General features: G+C 35.7%; 1 protein-coding gene across 1 annotated transcript in view; it reads right to left on the bottom strand.

The window, feature by feature from the left end:
• Positions 1-3,638: 3,638 nt before the first annotated feature.
• Positions 3,639-12,903, bottom strand: part of CCDC102B (coiled-coil domain containing 102B) — a 349,731-nt gene continuing 340,466 nt past the window's right edge. The window contains exon 11 of the mRNA XM_071208584.1: positions 3,639-11,831. The gene's annotated coding sequence lies outside the window, so the exon portion shown is untranslated. The remainder of the gene's footprint in view (positions 11,832-12,903) is intronic.

Here is a 12,903-nt window from a genome sequence, read left to right as displayed (position 1 = left end):
AAACTATGCTATGTGTTTTATAATTTAACCCATTTCACTATCAAAATTACTTGGTTAGCAGCTGTTATATCCATACTGTAGATAAGGAGGCTAATGCCGACCCTAACTATGTCCCAAAGCCAATCATCTTGCAAGTAATACACCAAGTGTGCCATACTCCCAAATCTATGGTTTCGAATATCCTCACTTTAGTAGAGAGAGAAAATGTGGTTCAGTTATGAGATTATTATAATGTTCTTTGACCCCCCATAAATTTTTATTAATCAGGATTATGTTCATAAAGACTATGATCCTATGGGATTTTTCTCTGGAAATGTATGACCTTTGGAATAGTCACATATAATACAAATAGAACACCATCCCTAAAATCACCATATGTCTTTTCCTGGAGGAAGAATAAACGAAATTAAGGACCTCTTGGTTAGCAGGACCATGAAGAGTGCTAAAAGTAACAATGACCTGTGTCACAGAACAAGACGTTAGATAACATCCCAGTCACAATAACACAGACTGTTTAAGAATAAGTTGTTTTTAGACATTTCCAAACAGATGTGCACGTGAATGGGGGTTTGAAAAAAAACAGAACCTTTCAAGTTACAAGGTTTTTTGTTTGTTTGATGGTTTGCTTGGTGGAGTATATTGATAAAATTAGAAGGCTCTTCATGTTAGCTTTGAAGATAGCAGTTCAGTCTTTGCCATGAGAATGAGAGGATTTGTATCTGGCCAATTGGAAGGAATGTTAGTATAGATTTACTATCATACTAGTAAAAAAAAGACAACTGGTCAAATTTTTAAAAAGCAAGTCAATTATTGGTTCATGTTCACTAAAATGCCAAGTAATACTTTAAGTATAAGTTATTCGTATTTTTATCATTTATAATTCAGAACTTCTCAGACTAGGAAAAAAGAGCATTATTTCTGAAGGTATTACTTAAGCTAAAAGTAATCTGAATATTGTTGCATATTTTTTGTTATGTTCTATTAAAAAAATGTCCTTTAAAGAAAAAAAATCACATGATCCTTTCCATTGACACAGAAAAAACATCTGACAGAATTCAGAATCCTTAATAAAAACAGTCCAAAAGATAGGAAAAGAAGGAAGTTTTCTCAATATGGTGAAGTGCATATATGAAAAACCTACAGCTAGCATAGTATTCAATGGTGAAAAACTGAAAGTTTTCCTGCTAAGATCAGAATAAGACCAGGATGCCCACTCTTACCACTTTATTCAATATTGTTCTGGAAGTTGTAGCTAGAGCAATTAGGGTAGATAAAAAATAAAGCCACCCAGCTAGGAAGGAGTAAAGCTTTCACTCTTTGCTGATGGTATGACCCTATATCTAGAAAATCCTGAAAAATCCCCCCAAAAAGCTCCTAGAATTAATAGACAAGTTCAGCGAAGTGCCAGGAGGATACAAGATTAAAAGGCAAAAATCAGCAGCATTTCTGTACACTACTAATGAGCAATCCAAGGAAGAAATCAGAAAAACATTTCCATTTATAATAGCGACTAAAAGAATCAAATATTGAGGAATAAACTTAACCAAGGACATAAAGGACCTGTATTCAGAAAACTATAAAACATTGGTAAAAGAAAATGAAGACTTAATAAATGGGAGAATATTCCATGTTCATGGACTGGAAGATTAAATATCGTTAAGATATAAATTCTACCCAAACTAATTTACAGACTCAGTGAAATCCCAAATAAAAATTTGAACAGACTTTTCTGCAGAAATAGAAAAGCCAATTATTAAATTTATTTGGAAGGGTAAGGGGCCCTGAATAGCCAAAAATATTTTTAAAAAGAATGAAGTTGGAAGACTCTCACTTCCTGATGTTAAAGCATATTACTTAGCTGCAGTATTAAAAAAACAGAAACAAAAACAAAAAAAACCCCAGCATGGTACTGGCATAAAGACAGACAGATTGACCAATGTAACCAAACTAAGAACTCAGAAAGAGACCCTCACCTCTACAATCAAGTGATTTTTGACAAGGCGGTAAGCCTTCCCAGCTGGGCTGGAGTAGTCCATTTAACAAATGGTGCTGGGAGACATGGATATCCATATCTAAAAGAAAGAAAGAAGTCCTCTATCTTACACCTTATACAAAAACTAACTCAAAATGGATCAAGGAATTAAATACAAAAACGACAACAATAAAACTCCTAGAAAAATGTAGGAAAACATCTTCAAGATTTTGTGGTAGGTGGTAGTTTCTTAAATCTTACACCCAAAGCACAAGCAACAAAAGAAAAAATAGAAAAATGGGACCTCCTCAAAATTTGCTACATTTGGGGAGCAAATATAATTCAGGTGGTTGAGTGCCTTCTTCCCATGTGTGAGGTCCTGGGTTCAATCCTTCACTCCCTGGTACCTCCTAAAAACAAAAAACAAATGAAGATTCAACACAATTGCTCATCAAAAGAATTTGTCAAGACAGTAAAACCACAGTCTATTCAATTATTCAATGGGAGGAAATATTTGGAAATCACATATCCAGTAAGGGCTTGATATCTATGTTATATAAAGAGATCATATGAATCAATGATAAAAAGATGAACAACATGATTAAAAAATGGTGGAAGACTTGAATAGACATTTCTCCAAAGAGGAAATATAAATGGTCAAAAAAACACATGACAAAAATGTTGAACATTACTAGCTATTATTATTAGGGAAATGCAGATCAAAACTGCAATGATATATCATTTTCACCTTAAAGAATGGCCAATATTAAAAAAAAATACCAGAAAACTACAAGTGCTGGAAAGAATGTGTAGAAATATGAACACTCCTTCGTTGTTGAGGGAATGTAGAATGGTGCAGCATCTGTGGAAAACAGTTTGGCAGTACCTCAGGAAGCTGAACAGAGAACTGCCATATGATCCAGCAATCCTATTAATAAGGATATACTCAGAAGAACTGAAAGCAAGAATGTGAACTGAAATTTGCACACCTGTGTTCATAGCAGCATTATTCACAATTGCTAATATATGGACCAGCCCAAGTGTCCACCAACCAATGAAAGGATAAACAAAATGTAGTACAACCCTGTGAGGAAAATGAGAGCCACTGAGTGGATGCACTGAATGGATTGTACCAATCATGGGATTGTATAACACAGGGAATCCAGGGGTGTGTGATGGAATGTGGTTAACAGAACAAATATGAGAATGTTTTCTCCTGAACAATAACAGATATATAATACTAATATAGTGTGCTAGTGATTGGGTAGGTTAGGGGAAAATATACCAAATGTAAGATATGAGCTAAATAGTACCATTAAGTCTAAATATTTCAGTAATGCTCTTCCACAGTTTGTAACAAATATTTCACAACAATGCAAGGTGTTGGTGATGGGGAGATGCATGCGAGCTTGTAAGATAATATACATGTATGGCAAATTCACAAATTTAACTATACATTTAATGTTTAGTTATGTTCATGTATGAATGATATAGCTCAATAGAATTTTATCTTAAAAATGTCCTTTAGTTAATGAAACTTCATTTTTAATTACTTATACTTTTAAACAGATAATATATAAAAATATGGAATGTGAAAGTTCCAAAATAAAATTCAATGTAATATAAATGAATATAAAGCACAAAAGATTAACAATGTAAAGGTTGATAACAATGCCATTTATTGAAATTAATAATCAAAAACATCATGTCTATGGTGTTTATATTGTACAAATTAAAATTTCAAGCCAGAAAAGCATGATGAAACCTTAGTTTGGAAAAATCTGTAGGTTTAAAAGTATATATAAGTGTTAAAGGCAAATTTTGTTAGAAGCAAGTTAAAAGGCACAACCATAGATAAAAACCTGAACTTAATTCTTTAACTTGAGGTTTAGATATATGACAGGATGCTTGCAATAACTACATATTATTTAAAATCAAAAGTGGATGTCCTTAATTCAGTGGTTACAATGTCACAGTGCCATGTCCCTCAGATATAAAATTGAGCATCTGATTTCCCACTATTCCCCTTGGAATATAACAGTCTTTATACAGCTACCCAGAGTTGAAGGGCAACAAAATGGATAGAAAATGGTGCGTGGAATCTAGTAGACATGGGTTTGAAAACCAGACCCACAATATTCTACCCATATGAAACAGGATGAGTTCTGGAACTTCTAAAAGCTTTGATTTTCTCATATACATAATAGCGACAATAACCCAATCTCATGAAACCATCCTATGGGTAGCTATTTTTAACGCCCATTGCAAAGTGGAATTGTTACTTGTTGAGGCTATCTGGCTACAGAGGCCATTTCTTATATCAGTCAGTAGGTAAATTAGACAGAAGACTCAATTGGTCCCCAGGTTAATTTTTAGTACGAATATTTTTCCCAAGTCTTGCCACTTAAATAAGATTTTAGTAAGTCTCTCTCATAGAATATTATAAGTATACATCAAGCTTTATATTTGGCACGTGTAGTTGGAGACAACTGCCAGAACCTTCTGTTCAGTCCAACCCAGAATGCTGTGGTCCAGTGGGTGAAAGGGTGGAAGCCTTGATCACTCATTGGTCAGAACTTATACACACATGCATCAAACACAGTTACCTGAGTTCTGGTCAAGTGAAACACAAACAGGTTTAAAATCATTTTCATATTATATAAACATGATATGCCTGATGAAATAGACTACAATACCTGTGCTTCCAAGCAGAGTAAGATGATTAAAATTTGAATATGACAGAAATATGACATCATACATGAAATGGGATAGAAAATGGGATGAAATCATAACAATAAAGTTAATAATTGAGATGTCAATCTAAATAAACACACAGGTAGAGAAACTTCAGCCTATAATGGATCTTAACTTCACCTAAGTGCATAGGTTCTCCGAAAAGAGGAAAATCTTTGCATAGAAGAGAAATATTATATGACAAATACACAAGCCAGGAAGCTAGCAATTTCTTCAGGTACAGAAAGTGACAGAGCTAAGGTAACAATCACAAAATGCACAGTATTTATGCTTTTCTCTTCCACTTTTAAATTTTGCAGGATGATATTCTCATGGCAGAAGGCATCATTTAAAGTAAGAGAAAGTAGAATGATCATCAATGTACATATGTAGCCAACATACTATTCATTTGGTAGGTGGAAATACCATTTCTTTCCTTTTTTGAGTTAATGAGTCAAAGTAAAAAGAATTTTGCTGCAGTTTTGGCATACACAAAAACTACTATAATTCCCATTTAGAAAAGAATCTTAGTTATGCAATCTTTCACAATTAACCTCAATGACATGGCTGACTATATTAATTAATAATAATATGGTTGGTAGACATGTCCAACTTCCAATTTCATTTCTCTCTAAAAGCATGTGTCAGATAAAAAAATGTGTTTTTATGTGCACTTAAAAACAGAACCTGTGACACAATTGCAGTGGATTGAAATGGAGCTTCATTACTGGAAAAGATGCGTAAATGTCGAAGCAGTAGGGGCAGAGAGTAGCAGGAGTTTGCTAAGCTACACTTTTGGCAACTCTGGGATATCAAGGGACATGCCATCAGCTTTAAGTTAACTCTTCTCTGACATTGTACAGGCTTTTGGTACCTCTCTATTGCCTGTGCTACAAGTTGTGGCAGTAGTTAGAACAAGGAATGGTAGGGAGATGGAAAGGATATAAGGCGGGCTGAAATATTTATAAAAGTAAGGAAGCAGACATAGCTCAAGTGATTGTGCTCCTGTCTACCATATGGGAGGTTCAGGGTTTGATTTTCTGGGCCTCCTGGCAAAGGCAAGCTGGCCCATGTGGTGAGTTGGCCCAAATAGAGAGCTGGCTGAACTGAGTGCTGGTCCAAGCAGGAGTGCTGGCTCATATGGCAAGATGGCCTGAGTGGAGAGTTGGCACAGCAATATGATGCAACCAAAAGAGACCCAAGGAGAGACAATAAGGGATGCAGCAGACCAGGGAGCTGAGGTGGTGCAAGAGATTGATCACCTCTCTCCCACTTTGAAGGTCCCAGGATATTTTCCTGGGGCTGCCCAAGAGGAGACAAGCAGACACAGAAGAATAGACAGTGATTAGACAGAGAGCAGATGGTGTGTGTGTGTTTGTGTGTGTGTATGTATGTGTAAATAAATATATCTTAAAAAAAAAAGAATGAAAATGGAAGGAAAATGGATTGGAAGGTAGTTTATGGTAGATGCTTTTCCCCTAGGATAGGAAAGAATCATACACAAAGAAGAAAAATGGTATATTTTAGTGATACTAATGTTTTGCCAACTTTCAGCTTGTGGTATTTACTAATTCTCACTTAATTTTATTCTCATCTTTTTAAAAATCCTAAAATCCAAAGAGATCTGGAAGAGATTGAAGGAAAATCAATTCAGATTGTCAACTAGGATTTATTTACACTATAAGCTAAAAATATCTCTTAAAACATAAAATGTTAAAGTTTTTACTTATTTCTGAGATCAAGAGTATATATTTTAGGCAAAGCATATAAAAATAAGAGTGTACAAAGCATTAATATGAAAATTCTAGAAGGCTGAGTGAGTTTATAAAATTAACAATGGAAACGCATCTTCTAACCAGGCATATGCGATGTACGGCTTCCTTCGTTCTAAGTCAGATGGCCTAGATTCTTTGCTTTGTGTAGTTTTCTCTGTCTGCTTCTCTGAAAAATAATTTCTTTATGCTTAGTCATGACACAGTATAATTTCTTTACAGATGGCTTCTTGTCTTCTGAATAAACGAAACCATACTAAGCAGATTCTCTCCCATAATAAAAAGCTATCAGAATGTCTAACTGCAATAATATACTTCAGGAAATATATAAAACATAAATTTCTACTTCTTTTCCAGTTCAGGATGTGAGTACTGGGAATAGTTTCTTGCTTTGAAATTCTGAGTGTAAACACTGCTGCTTTGAGTCTTTAACAGACCCCACAAAATTATGCTCTTAAATTGGTCCCTTCCTGTGGGCATGGGACCCTTTGATTGGACTGAATTCAGTTGGGGGCCTTTGATTTGAGTACTTAAGTGAGGGGTGACCCAGGGTGGCCTCAGCCCTCTTGCTGGAGTCTTTTTATAAACAGGAGAAACATGCAGAGACACACAGAGAAACAGAGCAGAGCGGTCATTTTACCCTGCTGCGTGAGAGAGGACTCCAGGATCACCGACTGTCAGGGAAAGACAGAGAAATGCCGAGAGGCTGGGAGAGGCCAGAGGCTGGAATCAGCAGAGCAGCCTGAAACTGAAAAGACAAGAGGAGGCCTGGAGGAGCCCACAGCTGGGCTCAGGGAGCAAAACGAGCCTGAGGGGGAAGAGAGAAACCTTAGCAGAAACCTGCCGCCATTGTGCCTGGCCATGTGACAGGGGTCCAGAATTACCAGCAGCCCATCTTTGGTGAGACAGCATCTCTGATGATGCTTGATTTGGACACTTTTTACAGCCTCATAACTATACGCTTCTACCTTAATATATTCCCATTATAAAAGCCAACCCATTTCTTGTGTTCAGCAAACTGAGACAAAACATCATTTCCCTTTATAGAAGAAGGAGCCTACTAAGAAAAAATTTAAACATTATTTTTTAAAAAATTTCAGTAGTGGACATTTTATTAGTGCTGCAATGGCTATTTTCCTTCTTTTGAATTACATAACCACTTACAGGGGATTTGAAAATAATTATTTCAGTAAAAGGTTGTAGAGCTCCTGAACTTGCATCATTTCCCATAAGAAAATTCAAGTCAGAATTGTATAAGTGTATCACTGCAAATCCTGTGGGCCCTGAGGCAATGCCTGGGAAAAACTAAGAATAGAGTTTGCCACAATAATCAGGTTAGCCTCAAGCTCTACTTGCCCTCTGTAATCTTACTTAAATAATAATTTGCGTTAAGACCACAAATACACAAACTATGCATGGTATAGGAAAGATCTGAAATTTAAAGCAGGAGAATATGTAACAAGGACCCAAGTAGAGAATAAGAAAATGAGGAGGGAGACACGTGCTGTACTGAAAGCAAGAGAGGTTGAATCATATGTAACTAATTAGCTCAGCCTTCAATGAAGCCAAGTGATTCATGGGCTAGAACAAAATCAGGTGTGACACTAGGACAATCTGAATTTCCATGTGATTAGAAAATTCTCCTTTGCATAAATTGATCCTTGGAAGGGATTTTTTAGATGACATTTGGTAGAGCTGCTAGCTTCCTGGTCAATCTAGAATTCTCAGCAACAATATTCTTCATATTATTATTGAAGATTATTATTATTATTTTTATTTGTATTTGTAAGATTAACAGGCCTAAAACTGATTTCTATTAATTGAATTGTGCTTCCTATTCAATTCACAGATTCGATTTGAAAGATGCTAAAGATAAAGCAACAAAACATTATCTGCACTGAAGGAATGAAGTATGTGCTTGGGAGAATAAAATAAAGTCATATGCAGAGACAGATCGGTGTAGCTTGGTCTGCAGCTCAGGGTGACATGGGCAGAAAGAGTCAGGAGATGTGAGCATGGAGCACAGGCAGACTATGATGAAACTATGCTCAGTGGTAATGACCATCATCATACTGATCCCAGTTATGATTATTTTGATTAAGAATAATTACTACTACTAATAATATTCAATAGTAATTATAAACCTATTAGGTACCAGTCTTTACAGTAGGCATTAGGCATTCTAAGGCAGCTAATGTTGCAGTTTTCTAGATGGAAAATTGAAAAATTTGGGAGGCTAAGCAACTGGGGCAAGTTAATACAGGCAAGACTGAAATCAATATTTGTCTGAATTCCAAACTTACTCTTATATGTACCTTGTGAGCTGTGGGGAGCTACTAAGCAGTTTCATATGGAGGTGTAATAGTTCTTTTTCTCTTTGTGTTGTATTAATTTGTGTATTAGAATGAACACTCAGGTCAGCCTATGGAGAAAATATTATCACAGGGTGGGTTATAAGAGAAGGGACTAGGAACCAAAACACAAATTAGACGAACACTTTAATAGCTTGGACTATAAGTAAAGTAGGCTGTGGGTGATAATGAGGAAATAGATAGAAAATTTGTAAAACAAGTAAAATCAAGTGGTATCAATAGCTTATTAGGTGGTGGTGGAGGTAAAAGACAAGAGGGACGTCCTTATGGTCACTGTGTAGATGACTGAAATGTTCACCAAACATAGAATTGAGCCTGACGACAATATTGTAGTGTTGGGCAGAGAGAGAATTTGTGTTTCAGTTGGGATCACCATGCAGTGTACTAGAAGAATATCTGAGAATACTTCCTCTCCACTGACTCCATCTTATGCCATTCAACCAACATTATTTGTTTGGGGGAGAAAGGTTAAGCGTTTTAAAATGTCACGCTGGTGGCTATGAAGTAAATTGAGATTGGGGAAGCAACAAGACTGAAAACAGAGAGGCCAGTTAGGAGCCAATTCCTCTAGGCCATTTGAGAGAAGATGGCAGAAAGGACTAAGATGTTACATTGGTGAAAAGGGAGAAGATCTGAGAGTTCCTGCCTTAAAAATACATGTCAAATCCCTTCAGTGACTTTTCTTTTCCCACAGTTTGGCTCCTGAACTTTGAATGGATGCTTCTATCAGGTCATCCTGATCTTGTCTCAAACATTAACATCCCAATGATCCCACACTTATTTATAAAAATACAAAGCCCTCTCACACTTTTAACTGTGTTCAGTGAGCTTCAATCACATCAAACCAAAAAGAGGTCCTGTGTGTTCTGGCCATCTGTCTCCCCTCGCTCGCTTTGAGACCCTCTCCCCTTTGACTACTGTGATCCAAACTCACAGCCTGACCTAACAGAGAACACACCAAACCCTTTCTTCTGCCTTGGGGACTTTGAGCTGGTTCTTCTTTTCTCAGCCTGGAATGGTCTTGCTCCTATTTTTCAAAGGAAGATTGCTTTTCTTCCTTCAGACGTCAGCCTAAATGTCACCATGTCCAAAAGGCCATCCCTGGCAACCTGAACGAAGTCTCAGCCTTCCTATTATTCTGTGTACTGTATCCTGACATTTCCTGTCACACACCCAAAAATAAATTTCTATAGTTTTTATGCATGTTTTAATTTATTATTTGCTGCCCCCCCCGCAATACACACACATACCCGAAACCAGCAGACAAGAGCTCCTTTCCGTGACCATGTCTACTGTGTGTCTGTGTTCCCCCAGGACACTGCTATGTCCCCAGACAATTCACACTGTCTGGCCCAGGTTAGGTGCCACTTATACATTTATTGAGTGAATGAATGAAATACGAAACACCTAGAGTTAAAGGACTGATAGCAGTAGAAACTGACATATTTTCCTGATAAATTACTGGTAATTTGTGCCATAACTTAGTCATTTCACTCTTCAACCCAGAGTTTCCATTTCCAGGAGTTTCTCTGAAGTTCATAATGAGAAATTGGAACAGAATTTTATAAACATCTATGCTTATTATAATAAAACACTATTAGAAGAATTGAAAGCAGAAAGCAAAATGTTTAAAAGCAGGGGAATAAATTTAAAAATAGTATATTCATACCTTTGTAATAATATACATCCTTTAAAACGGTGTTTTAAAAATATTTGTAAATTAGGAAAACATTCAAAATATAATTTTCAGCAATATTACGATTATGTTAATAGCATACTATACATACATATTATAGCCAATATCTCTGGCCTACCCATGAGACTGGGAGTGAACACACACGTGTGTGTGTAGCCAGAGGGGGATGGTGGAGAATAGACACCATAAGCACAGCCTCGGGAGGAGTCAGGCGGCCCGAATGTGATCTCAGTTCTGCCACTTAATGAGCAAGACACTTGAACTCTCTTATCCTCTTTCCTTCATTGGGAAACTGGGAAATAAATTGAGCACTGATGTTGAGATTAAATGAGTTTATGTCCCTGAAGTGCTTAGAACAATGCATAAGAGAGAGTATTACATCTTAGCTATTACAATCATTTAAATGTATCTAAACACATGTACAGAATGAACCTCTGAATACACATAAGCAATCATATAACTATTCAGAGAGCAGAAATTGGGCAAAATGTATGGTTGAATACTAGTAGATAACTTTTGTGTTTTACTTCACATGTTTTTATACTTTCAAAGTTTTCTGGAAAGAGGACATATTGCCTTTATAATCAGGAATAAAAACTTTAGTATTTAAGAATGGAAGGATTGAGAACAGTGCTCAGGACATAGAATACCTTATTTGACAGTTTATTGAACTAAAATAAATGGCAAATGGAGAATTGGGAATAGCAATTAGTAATTACAGAATATTCATCTTGAAGGGTTTTCATGAAAGAAAATTAAAGGAAAAAAATTAGGATTTAACAGAAGACCCTAAGGGTCTAGCAGAGGTTAGGTTTTATAATTTTCCTAAGATTTAAATCTATTTTATAGGTATGGTTGAAGAAGTCAGTGCAAAGGGAGAGTTGGAAATATGATGGAGAGAGAAGATAAGTTTTACAGTGAAGTCCAGATTCTAGATAAACCAGGAAAAATAAGATCAAAAGCCAAGTAGAATAAATTTGTTTTAAAGAAGGAAAGCATTTTAATGATGCTGAAGGAAGCAAGGTAACCCCGATGCAGATACAAAGAAGTTGGCATTCATAAAAGCAAAAAATGTATCCGTATCCATTGAAGAGTTAATCCACTTTGTATTTTTCTTTGAAATCAAAAGTGAGATTGAAAAGATGGCCACTGAGGCGGGGAGGGCCTGTGGGGAAAGGCCATCACTCCACAGGCTGCCAAGAGATGGGAATGAGCAGATAGCAGGTGCCCTGTTTTCAGGTAGGTCCCAGTGCTGGTCGAAATAGATATCCTTGAGCTGTCAGCACCTGCAGATATATAGGACAGGGAAAGACACAAAACAAAGCTTGACTATCACATGGGAGATGGATTCAGGCTAATCACCAACTTGTACACTTTCCTAATACAATCTTTCTATAGCTAATTGAATAACTATCTTCAGCCTCCCAAATATTTCATATGATGATTCAATTATTACCTAGAAAATAATGTTTGAAACTTTCACAGATGATGAATGCAATTCTATCAAAATTAATAATAGAGTTTAATATCTGAGAAACAAGGGAAGTGCTTTCATATTTATTTTACATTTAATTCCTTCCTTAAATAAGGTTCACTGATATAACTTCAGAAATTAAAGAGGAACATTGGTTGACTGTCCAGAAATTGTATTATCCAATTGTGATTACTTACTTTAGTGTCCTAAGCAATATAATTCAGATTTGAAAGTATAGTGCTAATAATATCCTTCTGGACACCTATTGAAATGGCCCTTATTAAAAATATTCGCAGGAATTCTTAGATGTATGAAATTATTTACCATAGCTGTCTCTAAATTTTATTAATGCTGAGGCAAAATTTCAGATATCTTTTTTAGTTTAATATTTTACTTCAAGAATAAAACATAAAAGTTAAATTCTAGATTCTGTGGCAAAACCCTAAATTTTAGATACTGTGACTAGAATTAACCTTTGACTATAGAGGTTAAATTAATGAAGGCATTTATTTATTTTGTACCAAGAGATAACAGCTTTTTTTTTTTTTAACTAAGAAATAAAGCTAACATTGCTAAAATGTGTTTTTAAAAGAGCAGAGAGAGCTTGGTGAATTTTACAGAGTAAAATTTAACATAGAAAGATTAAATAGCGTAAGTCAATTTTTAAATCTTCATTTTATTAGCTTTTATACAAGCTTAAAAAAAACCCCAACTCAGTCTATTCTTCTTTCTTTCCTTCCTTTCCTTCTCTCTCTTCTTCCCTGCCTCCCATCATCACATTTCCTTCTTTGTTTCTGCACCAGCATTTCCATAATGCATAAATGAGGTGCTGAAGATTATAATTGATGTTATTTCATATAAAGAGATAAAAAGTAGTAAAATTG

This window comes from Dasypus novemcinctus, chromosome 16, assembly GCF_030445035.2.
Source record: "Dasypus novemcinctus isolate mDasNov1 chromosome 16, mDasNov1.1.hap2, whole genome shotgun sequence".
Taxonomy (NCBI): domain Eukaryota; kingdom Metazoa; phylum Chordata; class Mammalia; order Cingulata; family Dasypodidae; genus Dasypus; species Dasypus novemcinctus.
The sequence above is the reverse complement of the archived record's forward strand: the minus strand, read 5'-3'. Positions and strand labels throughout refer to the sequence as shown.